This window comes from Cervus elaphus, chromosome 14, assembly GCF_910594005.1.
Source record: "Cervus elaphus chromosome 14, mCerEla1.1, whole genome shotgun sequence".
NCBI lineage: Eukaryota > Metazoa > Chordata > Mammalia > Artiodactyla > Cervidae > Cervus > Cervus elaphus.
In genome coordinates this window covers 36874626-36889475 of record NC_057828.1, presented here as the reverse complement: position 1 = coordinate 36889475, position 14850 = coordinate 36874626, and the positions used below count along the sequence as shown (strand labels likewise).

At 39.8% G+C, this 14850-nt stretch overlaps 1 protein-coding gene and 1 long non-coding RNA gene across 2 annotated transcripts in view; both read left to right on the top strand.

Moving 5' to 3' along the window:
- Nucleotides 1–14850, top strand: part of KMO (kynurenine 3-monooxygenase) — a 63098-nt gene that overhangs the window by 3683 nt on the left and 44565 nt on the right.
- Nucleotides 6153–6721, top strand: LOC122707734. The gene is made up of 3 exons (XR_006344895.1): nucleotides 6153–6217; nucleotides 6316–6317; nucleotides 6645–6721. It is a non-coding gene; the product is annotated as an uncharacterized LOC122707734 (long non-coding RNA).

Genomic DNA, 14850 nt, shown 5'->3' with positions numbered 1-14850 from the left:
TTAAATCATTAGTGTGATAATTACCATTCATTGCTTAAAACCTTCCACTACAAATAAAGTAAAATCTAAACTCCTTACCAAAGGCCCTATAGGAACTGAGTCTGTCTACCTGCCTGGCCTCATCTTTTCCATGTTTTTGTTTTTTATATTACCTATCAGCACCTGAAATCATATACTTTATTTGTTTGGGGTAAGTAGGTAAGCTATTTATTATGCATCTATTCCTACAAGGATATAGCCTCTCATGGCTGGAACCACACCTAATATTGCTTAATGGCATTATTTAGTATTTGACAGATAAATGAATGAAAGGAATGAAAAACTCTTCTTAATGATAAGAAGGTAAAGGAAATTTCATAATTGGATGAAAGACTGAATATTGAGGAAATTAAAAAAAATATTGATTACATAGAGTGATTCAAGAAGGTTAAATTCAATACATAAAGGACAAAATTATTTTCTTGCCCATCTACTTTCTTGTGTGTGTGTGTCTGTATGTGTGTGTATGTTTCACCATTCCCCTTATCTTACTCCCCATGGACTGATCCTAGTCCCTTAGACTAGAATCTCTGATTATTAAAGGCTGATACACTAAAGGCTCTCTCTGGGCCCCAAGGGGGAAATTGCAACAGAGCCGAGAACCTTTACTCAGAAGTCCAAATAATATAGTGAACTGATTTTTTTCCCCAGTGATACCTTGCCTAGTGAAAGATTACTCTTAAGAATTTGTCTTTGCTTTAATGTAGTGATCATCTGATTCTGTGATTAACCAATTGATTTCTGTTCTTTGAAGACATGTTAAGTCAAAGAGGTCAGAAAGAACCAATAGATCAATGAAGGAGTCTTTGAGAAACTAAACGTGAAAGAAATTGTAAACCATGGTCATAAACTGGTTAAAGTTTATCTATTAAAGAGTGAGAAAAGACGTTAAAACAGTTTTTCAAGAATGTTAATCTATTTACAAAAATCACTATACTTACTTAGTTATTTTACTTCCTGTGTGAAACACTGCTCCCAATCCCTTCCAGGATTACCTCCTGGAAGCTGGGAGTGGAACTTCTCCTGTGAATGCACACAGGACTTTGCTTGCCTTTATCACAGACTGCATTCTGTTAAAGTTATAGATGTAATAATTGTAAGGAGATAATTGTTTAGTCGCTGAATCATGTCTGACTCTTTTGTGACCCAATGGACTGCAGCCAGCCAAGCTCCTCCATCCATGGGATTTCCCAGGGAAGAATACTGGAGTGGGGTGCCACTTTCTTCTACAGGGGATCTTCCCAACCTAAGGATCGAAACCGTGTCTCTTGCATCTCCTACACCAGCAGGTGGATTCTTTACCACTGAGCCACCCAAATTTGTAGATATGCATAGTTTATTCCCCATAGAAGCTTTTATAACTTCATGAGTCTAAATATTTTCTTATCTTTGGGTCCTGCCCTCTTTTCTTTTATAATGGTTATCCCAGTGCCTTGTACTGTCAAACACACTAAAATATCTTGTGTGCATGAGTTTGCTTTCAGAACAAAGTGGAGGATCGTGCTCTTAGAAATTATGGGCAAGTAAAACAAAGACAAGGTTTTTCAGAGTGGAGTCATAATGAATGCAATACTGTGAAGGACTAATATTAAAAAAAAGAAGAAGGTTTAAAAAACAATCTCTACTTTTCAGGCTGAAAAGAGTTTTGTTATTGTTTAGTCACTCAGTCGTGTCTTACTCTTTGCAACCCCATGGACTATATAGCCCACTAGGCTCCTCTGTTCTTCAGATTCTCCAGGCAGAAATACTGGAGTGGGTTGCCATTTGGAAGGAGTTTTACAGTTTTCCAATTCTAACTTAACTCAACCTAAGGGTAAAAAACTGCCACATGAGTTTATGTTAGAGTGAGACTTGTTTTCTTCACTAAATGACAATCCAGAGAAGTAAAAAGAAAGGCCATTGCACCTGTGTCCTGAAGATGTGTATGTATTCAGGTTCTTGGTATCTGGAAATGCTGCTGCTGAGGTGACTGTTTTCAATGTTTACAAATATGGTGGAAATGATCAGAGTTTTCAGTGACAGTTACAGCTACTGATCTCTCATTTTTTGACTGAAGTTTAGAGTTTCAGCTGTAAGGATTATTGAGAATAGCAGCCTTAGCTGTTGCCTGCTATTATAGTGTGTGTCCATTGTTCTAGCACACACTTTGAAGATGTATTTTAGGGCAATATTGAAGCATTTCTTTTGTCTCCTTAGCTGACAAGCAACTCCTTTTCCCCACTGTTTGACCCACCAAAATTCTCCATCAAGAGCTTATTTAAAGGGTAAAGTTCAAAACATCAGGTCAAGGAGACGTATTTTCCATGAATTACCATTGTTAATTATGCCCTGTCCCCCAGTACTCAAGTTGTTAGTGGCCTCTACTGGTGAAATTGGGGCTTCCCGAGTGGCTCAGTGGTAAAGAATCTGATTGTCAACACAGGAGGCACAGAAGACGCAGGTTCAATCCCTGGGTTGGGAAGATTCCCTGAAGAAGGGAATGGCAACTCACTCCAGTATTCTTGCTGGGAAAATTCCATGGACAGAGGAGCCTGGCGATGAAACTGATGAAACTGCCTTTGAAACTGCTTGACCTTGATGCTATGAGAGGTTATATCTCACGTCTATAGATGTTAAATTCAGTCACAAATGTATAGGCTCAAAATGAACCTGATGCCAAACTGACCCTAGACACTGTTTTCTGCCCTGTCTCCCTAGGGTCCTTACGCCTCACACCTCACTCTTCACTCAGTTCAGTTGGATGGAAGCAGCAAAAGACAGTGAGGAGAAGCACAGGAAAGGCTGCAATCTGCCGGAAGTGCAGGAAGTCTTACCCTTTCTGGGTCTTGGTTTCTTCATCATGGGCTGAGACTAGGTCCCCAAGTCTTTTAACTCTAGTTTTGCTGCTTCTTTTTCATACTTCCTTCCTCACAGGTCACTAGCTTTGTTCTCAATCTAGTCTTTATAAACATAGAAATCAAATGTCACCCGGAATTTTCACTTTCTCTAAAATAAATATTCTAGACATGTATAAACCATCAAATGTTTCATAATTTTTGGTTAAGGTCTATATATAGTTCTCTATATAGTAGATGCTGGGAAAGATTGAAGGCAAGAGAAGGGGATGTTGGTTGGAGATGACATGGTTGGATGGCATCACCGACTCAATGGACATGAGTTTGAGTAAACTCTGGGAGCTGGCGATGGACAGGGAGGCCTGGTGTGCTGCAGTCCATGGAGTTGAAAAGAGTCGGACATGACTGAGCGACTGAACTGAACTGAACTGATAGTTGGTTCAAGTGTATACTTTTTACTTTATGCAAATATTGATGAGACAAAACATGCAAATAGCTTAAGAACTATTATTATTTTATTTCATTAATATTAAAATAAATAAAACTCTATTTACTTCACTCTTGTTTTCCACTGCTCAGGCACAAAAACCTATGTATGATAAACCTGTATTACCATCCTGATTTCTAGCACCTTGAACAAACAGAAGTGAAGTCAATTTCTTTGTGACCACGGATGTCATCTTGAATTTGCTCAATAGCTAGAGACAAGTTTTCATCTCACTTGACTAGCTTTCCTCAATTTCTTTTGTAGTTTTGCTTATGTTCCAATTCCTCTCATCAAACAAGTTTTCTTTCAGCTATCTCACTCATGTATCTGTATTTCTCTAACAGGCCTGACTAACATTTTGAGTATTTTTTGCTACCCTGATAGATAAGGTACCTCATAAACCCTGTTCTCACCTACATAAAACAGATGTCCTTGCTCAGAGTTTAGTTCATTTGCTGCCTAATGAATAGTATCTGAAATGGAACCAATAACTTTAGACAGATCAGTTTTGTTAACTGCCTGCCAAGAAAGTGTTCTGCTTTCCTTTTTATTGGTTCCAAAATACTCTGTTTGTCCATCTGTCCATACACATTTCTTCATTCAGCTATTCATCTATCTGTCAATTCAAAGAGAAAAGAACACTCCTCCACTGGTGATGATAATCTCAGTTGGTACTTTTTTCTTGAAGACAGTTTGAAAAAAATATATGCTGATAGTCTTAAAAATATGGAGGAATTGAAGAAAGCAGCATCCTCCTTCTCTCTCTGAAAGTCAGCTTCAGCAATACCTTGCCTTTAGAGGAAAGATTGTCCTGTAATCTGAGGGGAGTTAAAAGCATTAGAATCTTTAATATAGCCTCTCAAATACACCAGATCTGGAGTATGTACAAAACCTGTAACAAAACCTTCTAAAAATCTTGCTTACTCTCAACCTCTTCCACGTCTTTTGCAGTTATTCCAAAAACAAAGCCAAAGAAGATACAACTAACTCCTGCCACACTCCAAGCCATCAAAACCCTCTCCTCAACTCATTTCAGACTCTCTTTTACTCCTTTCTCATTACCTTGTTTATAATTAAACAATATAAATTCCTCCATTCCTCCTGATACTAAGGCCCAAGAACCAATGGGGCAGACAGAAAGAGGATATGGATCTCAGAAGTTTCTGGGAGTTTGGTCCCTGTCACTAAGACCTGTGCTTTGATGGACCATTTCATTATTGTGATTTTACCAAAAGACCTCAATAGGCACCATGCGATTGTTTATAACTCTAAAAATTTAAAATAACTCCAATGTACAAATATAAGGGCATTGCATACAACAAAATGTAAGGCAATTCTTAAGTATTATGATTTAAAATATCTTATGACCTGGAAATACATTCACAGTATACTATTCCTTTTTAAAAGATAATTATATAGTAAAATATATATCCTACTACCATTTTAAGAAGAAATATCATTTGCTTTATATACATAGGAAATGTTAATACTGGTTCTCCCTGATGATAAAGTTGTAGAAGATTACGTTTTCTTTCAAATACTTTCTAAATTTTTTACAAACTGTTGAGTCTTTTACTAAATATCAGGTTTGTACCAGAAATAGAAAGATGGAAAAAATACAAGCCATACACATATCATTAATCCCTGGGCATTCACAGCTTAGTGGGAAAGTCAGTCAGGAATGTAAATAAATAATTCAGCTAATTATGAAAGATATTAAAACACATATATACATCCATGGAATTAAAGAAGAAAAGACAAGTCTTTGGAGTTGGAGAGATACTGAGAGAAATTATACAGAGGATATGATTCTTGAATGAAAGCTAAAGGAGGAAAAAACAGCCCAGGCAAAGGAAACATTAGATTTAAATGCACATAAGTATAAAAGTGCAAGGCATATTCAGGAAATACACGGTGACTTTGGTCTACCTCTTACAGATAATATATAAGAATAGTAAAAAAAAAAAAAAATGAGCTTGAGAGGCTGGGATCAAATGTAAGAATCTTTTATGCCATGTTGAAAACTTGGGACTTTTTCTTAAAGACTTATGAGGAGCCAAAAAAGGATTTTAAGAAAGGAACTGCACCATTCAATTTCTGTTTTAGACAATAGCCAGATCTTCTGGAAGTATGACTTAAATAGGTAGACACTGGGTCGGAGGGGGAAATATTATTAGAAAACTTGTAGTTGTTCAGGTGACAGGCAATGGGAGCCCCATATAGGAACAGTGGAAGGTATGGGAAGGAGATCTATTTTCAGAGATTCGAAAGGTGCAATAAATAGGACTTGTTACCTCATTAAATATATATTTGTATGTAGAGAGGGCATTAACTATTCTCTGAGTTATCCTGGTTGGGTGAAATAGTAGGTAGAGTTGTCATTCACTAAGAGAAAGAATTCAGAGGAGGAGAAGGGTCTGAAGATTGAGGAGGGGAATAAGTTGAATGTGAGGTATGTTGAGATGAAGATTCCTGTAAGACACCCAGGAAGAGAGGTTCAGTAGTCAGAGATGGTGTTCTGGAGGAGTATCTAGGCTAGAGAAAAAGTCATGGACAAACTTTCTTAAGAGCCCCAACTTGAAAGTGTGTGGGGCATTCATCTTATCATCACCAAAGGAAGGAAAATCACGTCTGTTGCTTGACTTTAGAGACCAAATTCAGATGATACAGGTAAGAGAGTTCAGAGTAAGATCTAAATAATAAAACATTTGACATAACATTCACAATTTTAGAGCCCTTGGATGGTTCAAATGGTAAGAACCTGCCTGCAATGCCGGAGACCCAGGTTCGATCCCTGGGTTGGGAAGATCCCCTGGAGAGGGGAATGGCAACCCACTCCAGTATTCTTGCCTGGAGAGTCCTATGAACAGAGGAGTCTGGTGGGCTACTGTCCATGGTTGCAAAGAGTCAGACATGACTGAGAGACTAACACTTTCACTTTCTCAATTCTAGCAGATGTAATAGTTACAAAGTATGAAGACATTTTTATTTGCTTATTTCAGAGTAAGTGCAATTAACAATCTGGGTCTTCTCATTACATTGCTACATTCAAAGATCAAATTCTTCAAAGACCAAGCTGTAGTTCCATGAGTAGGAGGTTATTAACAGGCTTTACTAAAGTCTGTTTGGTGATAGACTCAGAAACAAACAATCTCCATGACTCTTAGGGAAAGTTTTATGTGCTTCAGTAGGTCAAAAATAGTTGACACATGTTTAACATTACATTAGTTCCATGAGTTGGAATAGGAAATGACAACCCACTCCAGTACTCTTGCCTGGAGAAGCCCATGGACAGAGGAGCCTGTCAGGCTACAGTCCATGGGGTCGCCAAGAGCTGGGCAGGACTGAAGTGATGGAGCATCAGTTCCATGAGCAGGAGGTTATTAATAGGCTTTGCTAAAGTTTGTTTGGTGACAGACTCAGAAACAAGCAATCTCTGTGACTCTTAGGGAGAGTTTTATATGCTTCATGAGGTCAAAATTAGTTGGCTGATGTTTAAAAATACATTACCAGATTGATTTCAAATATACTCTATTAAAAGACATAGAAAGTATGACATTTTAAAAATCATGATGACTCTTCCTGTTAAGGTCAGCATTTATATTGGATTCGCCCAAAAGTTTGTTCAGGTTTTCCTGATGTTATAGAAAACCTGAATGAATTTTGGGCCAACCCAATCAATTAAAAGTAAAGTTTTCTCATGATCATTGGATACTTGAACAATCCTTGCTGCCAAGGTCACCTGGGAATCAGCAGAAAGGTAGGAAATCCTACTGCAAAAAGCCACACTGGCTGAATGCCTGAGAAGCATAACTCCACATTTATATAAAAGAAATTTTCAAATTATCTTTTAAATTAGTAAGTTAGGCATCAGTATAATGGCCCACATTATATTGAGGCGGGGCGGGGGTGGGGGGGTGCAAGCACATGACCCTTGAAGAAAGAAGTTAGAAGAGAGAAATGGAAGAGCAGTAAGTTGGGTAAATCCATGATTATGTAACCAAGGAATCTCCTCAGAGTCTGCTGAAGCATAGACAGGTTAAGCCAGTTGTTAATAAAACATTAGCTTTTCAGATTTTTTTTAATCAAAACTGTTTACTACTGTGAACTATTGATGCTGCAAAACAAATATGGAGATTTTTCATAATAGTCTATGTCCAGGCTTAACTCTGTCTGGGCTTCCCTCATAGCTCAGTTGGTAAAGAATCTGCCTGCACTCAAGAGACCCTGGTTCGATTCCTGGGTTGGGAAAATTTGCTGCAAAAAGGATAGACTATCCTCTCCAGTATTCTTGGGCTTTCCTTGTGGCTCAACTGGTAAAGAATCCGCCCACAATGTGGGAGACCTGGGTTTGATCCCTGAGTTGGGAAGATGCCCTGGAGAAGGGAAAGGCTACCCACTCCAGTATTCTGTCCTGGAAAATTCCATGGACTGTATAGTCCATGGGGTCGCAAAGAGTTGGGCAAGACTGAGTGACTTCACTTTCAGGCTTTACTCTAAGAACTGGCATGAAAACTACTAATAGCTCCTAGGAGTCTAGCCCTGTAGAGTTTCTTCTCTCGTCTTACCAGACTCCCTCCTTACTGATGCACAGGAAGCAGCTGGCCCTTACCCAAGAGTATGTGGTGGGCTCAGCATGATATACACATACTTTCCTTTCCATTTATATCTTTGGGTCTTCCTAGCATTTTTGTCTGTGTAGCAACTAAAGAGTCCCTAGTGGCTCAGATGGTGAAGCATCTCCCCATGATACAGGAGACTCAGATTCAATCCCTGGGGCAGGAAGATCCCCTGGAGGAGGTCATGGCAACCCACCCCAGTACTTTTGCCTGGAGAGTCCCATGGACAGAGGAGCATGGTGGGCTACAGTCCAATTCCTGACTAAGAACATTTTACATAGAAGTGAGAAGGAGAAATAAAGTTAGAGTGAGTCTAAAAAGTACTTTATAAGCCATCTTACTAATCCTTTGAGCTGAATTTATATAATATCTACAAATAATTTTTCCTTTTAGTTTTATTCAAACCTTAGTAATGCTTGGACACCTTATTATGACTGGTCTTAGAGAAAGCATTGTTGTTTATTCTTTTGTGTTTATTAATAATAAGAAATAGCAGCAGTACCTTTGAACTCACCATTCAGCTGGAATTGATGCATTGCCGTGACTTTTAACAGGGCTTCCGAGGTAAAGAACCACCTGCCAACTAATAAAAAAAAATTAAAAAAAAAAAAAAAAAAGAACCACCTGCCAATGCAGAAGTCAAAGGAGATGAGGGTTTGATCCCCGGGGGAAGGCATGGCAACCCACTCCAGTATTCTTGCCTGGAGAATCCTATTGACAGAGGAGGTTGGTAGGCTACAGTACATAGGGTTGCAAAGAGTCGGACACAACTCAAGCAACTGAGCAGGCATTGACTTACAATAACCTTTGTGCTTCTCTGCCACCCATTACATTGCCCTAAATCTTGCTTCTCTTGCTTACATAAATATATGTAAATGTTTTATGATATATACATGATATACACTGATCACATATGTATATATCTATATACACACATGTAAATAACAAATATACTTCTAAAACTTATGTATATACACATACATGTGGTTTAGTTGTAGTTGTCTTTATGAGTATCAGGCAGTTTGAAGTCATCTGGGACTTTTTTTACTCATAGTGTTACTCATATAATCATTATACTATTTTATCATGTAAATATACTATAATTTATTTGTCCTTACCTCTGTTATGGCTATTTAGACTGTTTCCAGAATTTTATTTATTTTTAATTATGAAAACTGTGGCTCTGGATAGTCTGGCATGTGTCTCCGGGAGTTTCTCTTGGGTATATGCCTTGAAGAGGAATTGCTGATTTGTCAGATATGTGAAAACTCAACTTGAAATCACTGCAAGCAATGCATAAGAGATCCTACTAACCCTCATCCTCTCTAGCACTTAATATTTTTATGAAACAAGATTATACTTAATCCTATTGTGTCCATATCATGTGATATTCCTTCTTTCCCTTCTGCCTCATAAGGAACTATTTATGCAGGCTTGATTGGCAAACATAGAGGAAGTGTTGAAGAGGTAGGGATCAACACTTGCCAACTTTAGAAAGATTTGAAGCGTATCTTCACCTGAGTCAGCTTTGTCTCCCCAGATCCTGGAATCAAATTTTGGTCAAAGAAAAGTAACATAACAAACCCATGAGAGTAGGTCATTGGCTTGGAAATGAACCCCTTCTGAGCCCAATCACTGACTCTTCTTAATATTTGTACATCATTTGTTCTAACTCATTTATTCCATAATTCAAGGTGAATTCCCTGGAAATGAATGTTCTTGCTTCTGAATCTCAGTTTCTCCACTTTTCTATTATTCCCACTAAAGGCAAGTTGGTGTGCCTGACACACAGTGAGGCTAAATGAAGCAAAATGTCTGTGTGGAGCAGAGGAAGGTTTATTGTAGGGCCATGCAAGGAGACTGGTGGCTCATGTCAAAAAAAAACGTGAACTCCCTGAAGAGTTTCACCAGAGCATTTTAAAAGGCCAGGTGAGGTGGAGAGGGTGGGTGGTGGTCACAGGGTATGTGATCAGCTCATGTACAATTCTCTGGTTGGTTGATAGTGAAGGAAAGGGTGGTGTTGCAGGGGTTAACATTCAGTCCTCAGGCTCAAGGAGGTCTGGGGCTATGTGCTCATGATCATCAAGTAGCTAACATCTTCCATTTGGTGTGGAGTTTTCACATCTGCTAAAACAAGACTCAGGAAATGTGCATCGGATACTGTTATATAGGTACTTGAGAGAGGAGCTAAAGCAGAAGATATGGGGGAATGGACTCCCCTGGGAAGGCCCCATATGGTCCTGCCCAGTTACATCATTTCACTGTATTAAGTTCACTGATCTTTTGCTGTTTAGATTGTGGTTTTCGTGTCCTACTGTCTTTCTTCCTGGACTGTTTTCCCAGTATATACAATAGAATATTACTCAGCCATAAAAAGGAATGACATTGGGCCATTTGTAGAGATGTAGATGGGACTAGAGTCTGTCATACACAGTGAAGTAAGTCAGGAAGAGAAAAACAAACATTGTATAATAACACACACATGTGGAGCCTCTAAAAATGGTACAGATGAACCTATTCGCAGGGCAGGAATAGAGACGCAGACATAAAGAATGCATGTGTGCAAACAGGGAGGGGGGTGGGCTGGGATGAGTAGGAGGTTGAAATTGACATATATACCCTGTCATGTGTGAAATAGACAGCTGGTGGGAACCTGCTTACAGCACAGGGAGCTCAGCCCAGGGCTCTCTGCCGACCTAGTGGAAGGGATGAGGGGTAGGAGGAAGGTTTAAGAGGGAGGGGATATATGTACACAGGTGGCTGGTTCACTTCCTTGTACAGCATAAACTAACACAACATCATGAAGCAACTATACCCCAGTAAATAAGAAAATAAGAAAAAACTAATTTCTAAATTACTTCCTCTACCCTCACTTCAACTTTCCTGACCCTTTTGGTCTCCTGATCAATATCTTCCTCCTGTCCTGATTTCCATAAGCATGAAAGCAGCAGTTATGATCACGGACTGTGTGTGTGTGTTAGTTGCTCAGTCGTGTACGACTCTTTGCGACCCCACAGACGGTAGCCTGCCAGGCTTCTCTGTCCATGGAATTCTCCAGGCAAGAACACTAGAGTGGATTGCCATTCCTTTCTCCAATGATCATAACACTGTGAAAGAAAGAGGAGTTTCACAAACCTTTCTTTTTTCTTCAGTGAGACTTACTCAATCTAGCTTTTAACCCCTTCTATTTTTTTTTTCTAATGCAACAGAGCAATTTAGCCATTTGAAGAAACTTATTTTATTGTATGAACTTTACTGTTAGCTTACAGTTTTTCTTTCCTTGATACAACTTACTACTATTGCCCTTACTAGATATTACTTTCTTAAAATTAGAGTATAATTGCTTTACAATGCTTTGTTAGTTTCTGCTGTACAATGAAGTATATCAGCCACATATATACACATATTCCACGCAACCCCCCTCCTCCACTGCTTGGACCTCCCTCCCATCCCCCCACCTCATATACCTCTGGCCCCATTATCAACCTCCCCTACCAGAGTGATATGTTATTGTTATTATTTAATCACTAAGTCGTGTCCAATTCTTTTGTGACCCCCATGGGCTGTAATCCACCAGGCTCCTTGGTTCATGGGATTTCCCAGGCAAGAATACTGGAGTGGGCTGCCATTTCCTGCTCCAGGGGATCTTCCCAACGCAGGGATTAAACCCGCATCTCCTGCATTGTCGGGTGGGTTCTTTACCAGCGCACCACCTGGGAAGCTCTTGTGTACTACTACTGTACTAATAGGTCCCCTACACACTGCCCAGGTGCAAAGCCCTCTCCTTATTCCCACATCCACCGGCGGCTGCTGTGAACCCGCCAGCCTCACATCTCAGAGCTTCTCTAGTTTTGTATTCACCCTCATCCAGGTCTGTGAATCAATCCTATCTCCCTGCTGGCTTCTTTGCTACTGTTCCTTCTAAAATCTTGTACGGAGTCCACTGGATCTGTTTTTTGGTATGCAAAACTTCCAGTGTTTTCTCTTTACTTACTGCATGGCCCCTCAGACCCCTGACCTTAGTGTAAACCTGAGGACAGCAATGGTCTTACAGCCTTCTCCCACAGCACAAGCATCTCAGGATTGGGAGTTGCCATGGTATCCTTACTCTACACTGCAACTTCCAGCCTGCAACTTCTGTCTCCATTTTTCCCTGTAAACCCTTTGAGGCTACTTACCCTACTTTATCACCTCTGTCCCCTCACTATTGTCATCAATCAACCTCTAGGCCATTTCCACCCAATACTGAAGACTTCACACCTAATCTTTTTTCTATATCCCAGCCCTGCCATTGCCTTGAGTGACTATCAAAGTTTGCATTATTGTCCTAGCCAATCCCCTAGCCTCTCAGTTCCTTGGATTCTGTGCTTTCAACCCCTTCCACCTCCACTGTACTTCAGCCTCCGAGCCACATGATGACATCCTGGACGTTGACATTGTCTTTCCACAGAGCTGCCTCATCTACAATAATAATGTTGGATATAGGGCTCTCTGTTCAAAACCTCCTGACTTCCTAACTCTCTCGTTCAGTTGCTTGTGCTACATCTGTTCTTCACAGGGACCTCCTGCCCCCCTCGTTCATAAGCCTTTTCTGTTTTCCTTCCTTCCCATCCGGCTTAATTGCTATTGTCCATCAATCCAACTAATACTTCAACTCCTTGCTTTCTATTCCAACCACAAGGCTGAATCCCACTCTGCTTGATTCCAGTGGTTTTCTTCCTCTCCATAGATATACATAGCTGGCTTGATTTGGTTACAAATTTTACTTAAAAATGTAATCTCTACTATTCATTTATAAATTCAACACATATCAATCAGGTATTTATTATGTTGCAAACACAATGCTCTTGGCCAGGGATAAAATGGTGAGCAAAAACAGTTTGCAGCTCAGTGGGGTAAATAGATATTGATTACAGGATTACCTTAAGGATGTAAGCTTTCAATTGTGATAAGCACTTTCTATTAGTTTCCTAGGGCTGCCATAACCAAGTACCACAAGCAGGTGATTTAACAAAAGATATTTATCATTTCACAGTTCTGGAAGCTAGAGGTCTAGAATCAGGATGTCAAAAGAGTTGGCTCCTTCTCAGGGCTATGAAAGAAAGATCTGTTCCAGGGCTTTCTCCTTGGCTTGTAGATGGCTGTCTTCTCCCTGTGTCTCTTTACATCATCTTCCCTCTGAGAGTGTCTCAGTGTCCAAATTTCCCCTTTTTTATAAATATGCCCATCATATTGGATTTAGGGGCACTCTAGTGACCTCATGTTACCTTAATTAATTCTGCAAAGACTTTGTCTCCAAATAAGGTCATACTTTGAGGTACTGGGATTAGGGCTTCAGCATATGAATTTCATGTTCATTCTTGTGCTCGGTTGCTCAGTCATATCTGATGCCTTTCGATGCTATGGATGGTAGCCTTCCCTTCTAGACTCCTCTGTCCATGGAATTTCTCAGGCAAGAATACTGGAGTGGGTTGTCATTCCTCCTCTAGGGGATCTTCCCAACCCAGGGATAGAACTCACATCTCCTCAGTCTCCTGCATTGCAGGTTTTTTTTTTTTTTTTTACCACTGAGCCACCAGGGAAGCCCTATATGAATTTGGGGAACCACAGTTCAACCCTTAATGCTTCTCAAAGGAAAAGTCTGTAGCGCTATGAGAACTCATAAGCAGGGGGTTTGAGGTCATTACAATAGCTAAAGGAGGCTTCCTTAAGGAAGTAAAGCTGAGTGGAAACTTGAGGATGAATAGGCATTTACTAGAAAGAGAAAAGAGAAGATTGTTCACCACTGAAATCTTTTGGTGCGGGAGAGCATGATGAGAACAAGCAGCTGAAAGAAAGCTGGCAAAGCTGAGGTGGGAAACTGACATGATCTCCATAATTTAAAAACATTACAGAGAAAATCTTAGACCTACAGTGATGTCGTGTTTCTCTGGGAGGACTATATTTGCTGCTATCAGATGCTTGTGGTTACCAGCAATCCCAGATGGACACAATCCAATCAGTGCTAGAGAAGATTCTTAGACCTACTTTGGTCCCTTTGATCATTGATTTATTTCCAGTTGACCTTACTTCTTAGATACTTATTGAGAGTCCTAACCCAAAGCCTGGGCATTTAGTAAACCCTCCTGAGCAGGATGTCGGGGTATGTGTCCTAAACTCCAGATTTTGTACTTGTAGCATCATGGGTCTATCAAAAATTCTGTTGAAATTCTTTGCCTCCTGTGCAATCAGTAGATAACCCTAGGTGTGGCTCCAAATGCCAAGTTCACTTGTTTGGGCTTTCTTTTTCTCTTAGCAGAAGAGTTCATTCAAATGACCTATTTCACCATTACACCAAATGACTGCTTGTAGAGAGTCAGTGGTCAAGAAGTCAGATAAATGCTAATAGAATAGAAGCAAATGACATTAATCAAGCAGAATGATTATGATAACTAGCAGCAGAATGGTGAAAATGAGAAGAGATGGATAGATTGAGAAAAATTACAGGGTAGAATTGGCAGAACTTAGAATGGATTGGATGTGGAGAATGAAGAAGTGCCACAGATGACTCTTAGATTTCTAGCTTGAGCAACAGAATGGATGAGATGCCATTCTCTGAGATATACCATCCATTCCATGTGAAGAGAACTGACATGATTTGGAGCAAGGATCACAAGTTTCAATTTGTATTTGTTGATTTGTCAAATGTGCTTTGAGACATTTAAAAAGCTACATCAGTTAAATATCTACATGTGGTTGTGTTGGTATTCAGTCACTAAGTCATGTCTGACTCTTTGTGACCCCATGGACTATAGCCTGCCAAGCTTCTCTGACCATGGGATTTCCCAGACAAGAATACTGGAGTGGTTTGCCATCTCCTTCTCTAGGGGAT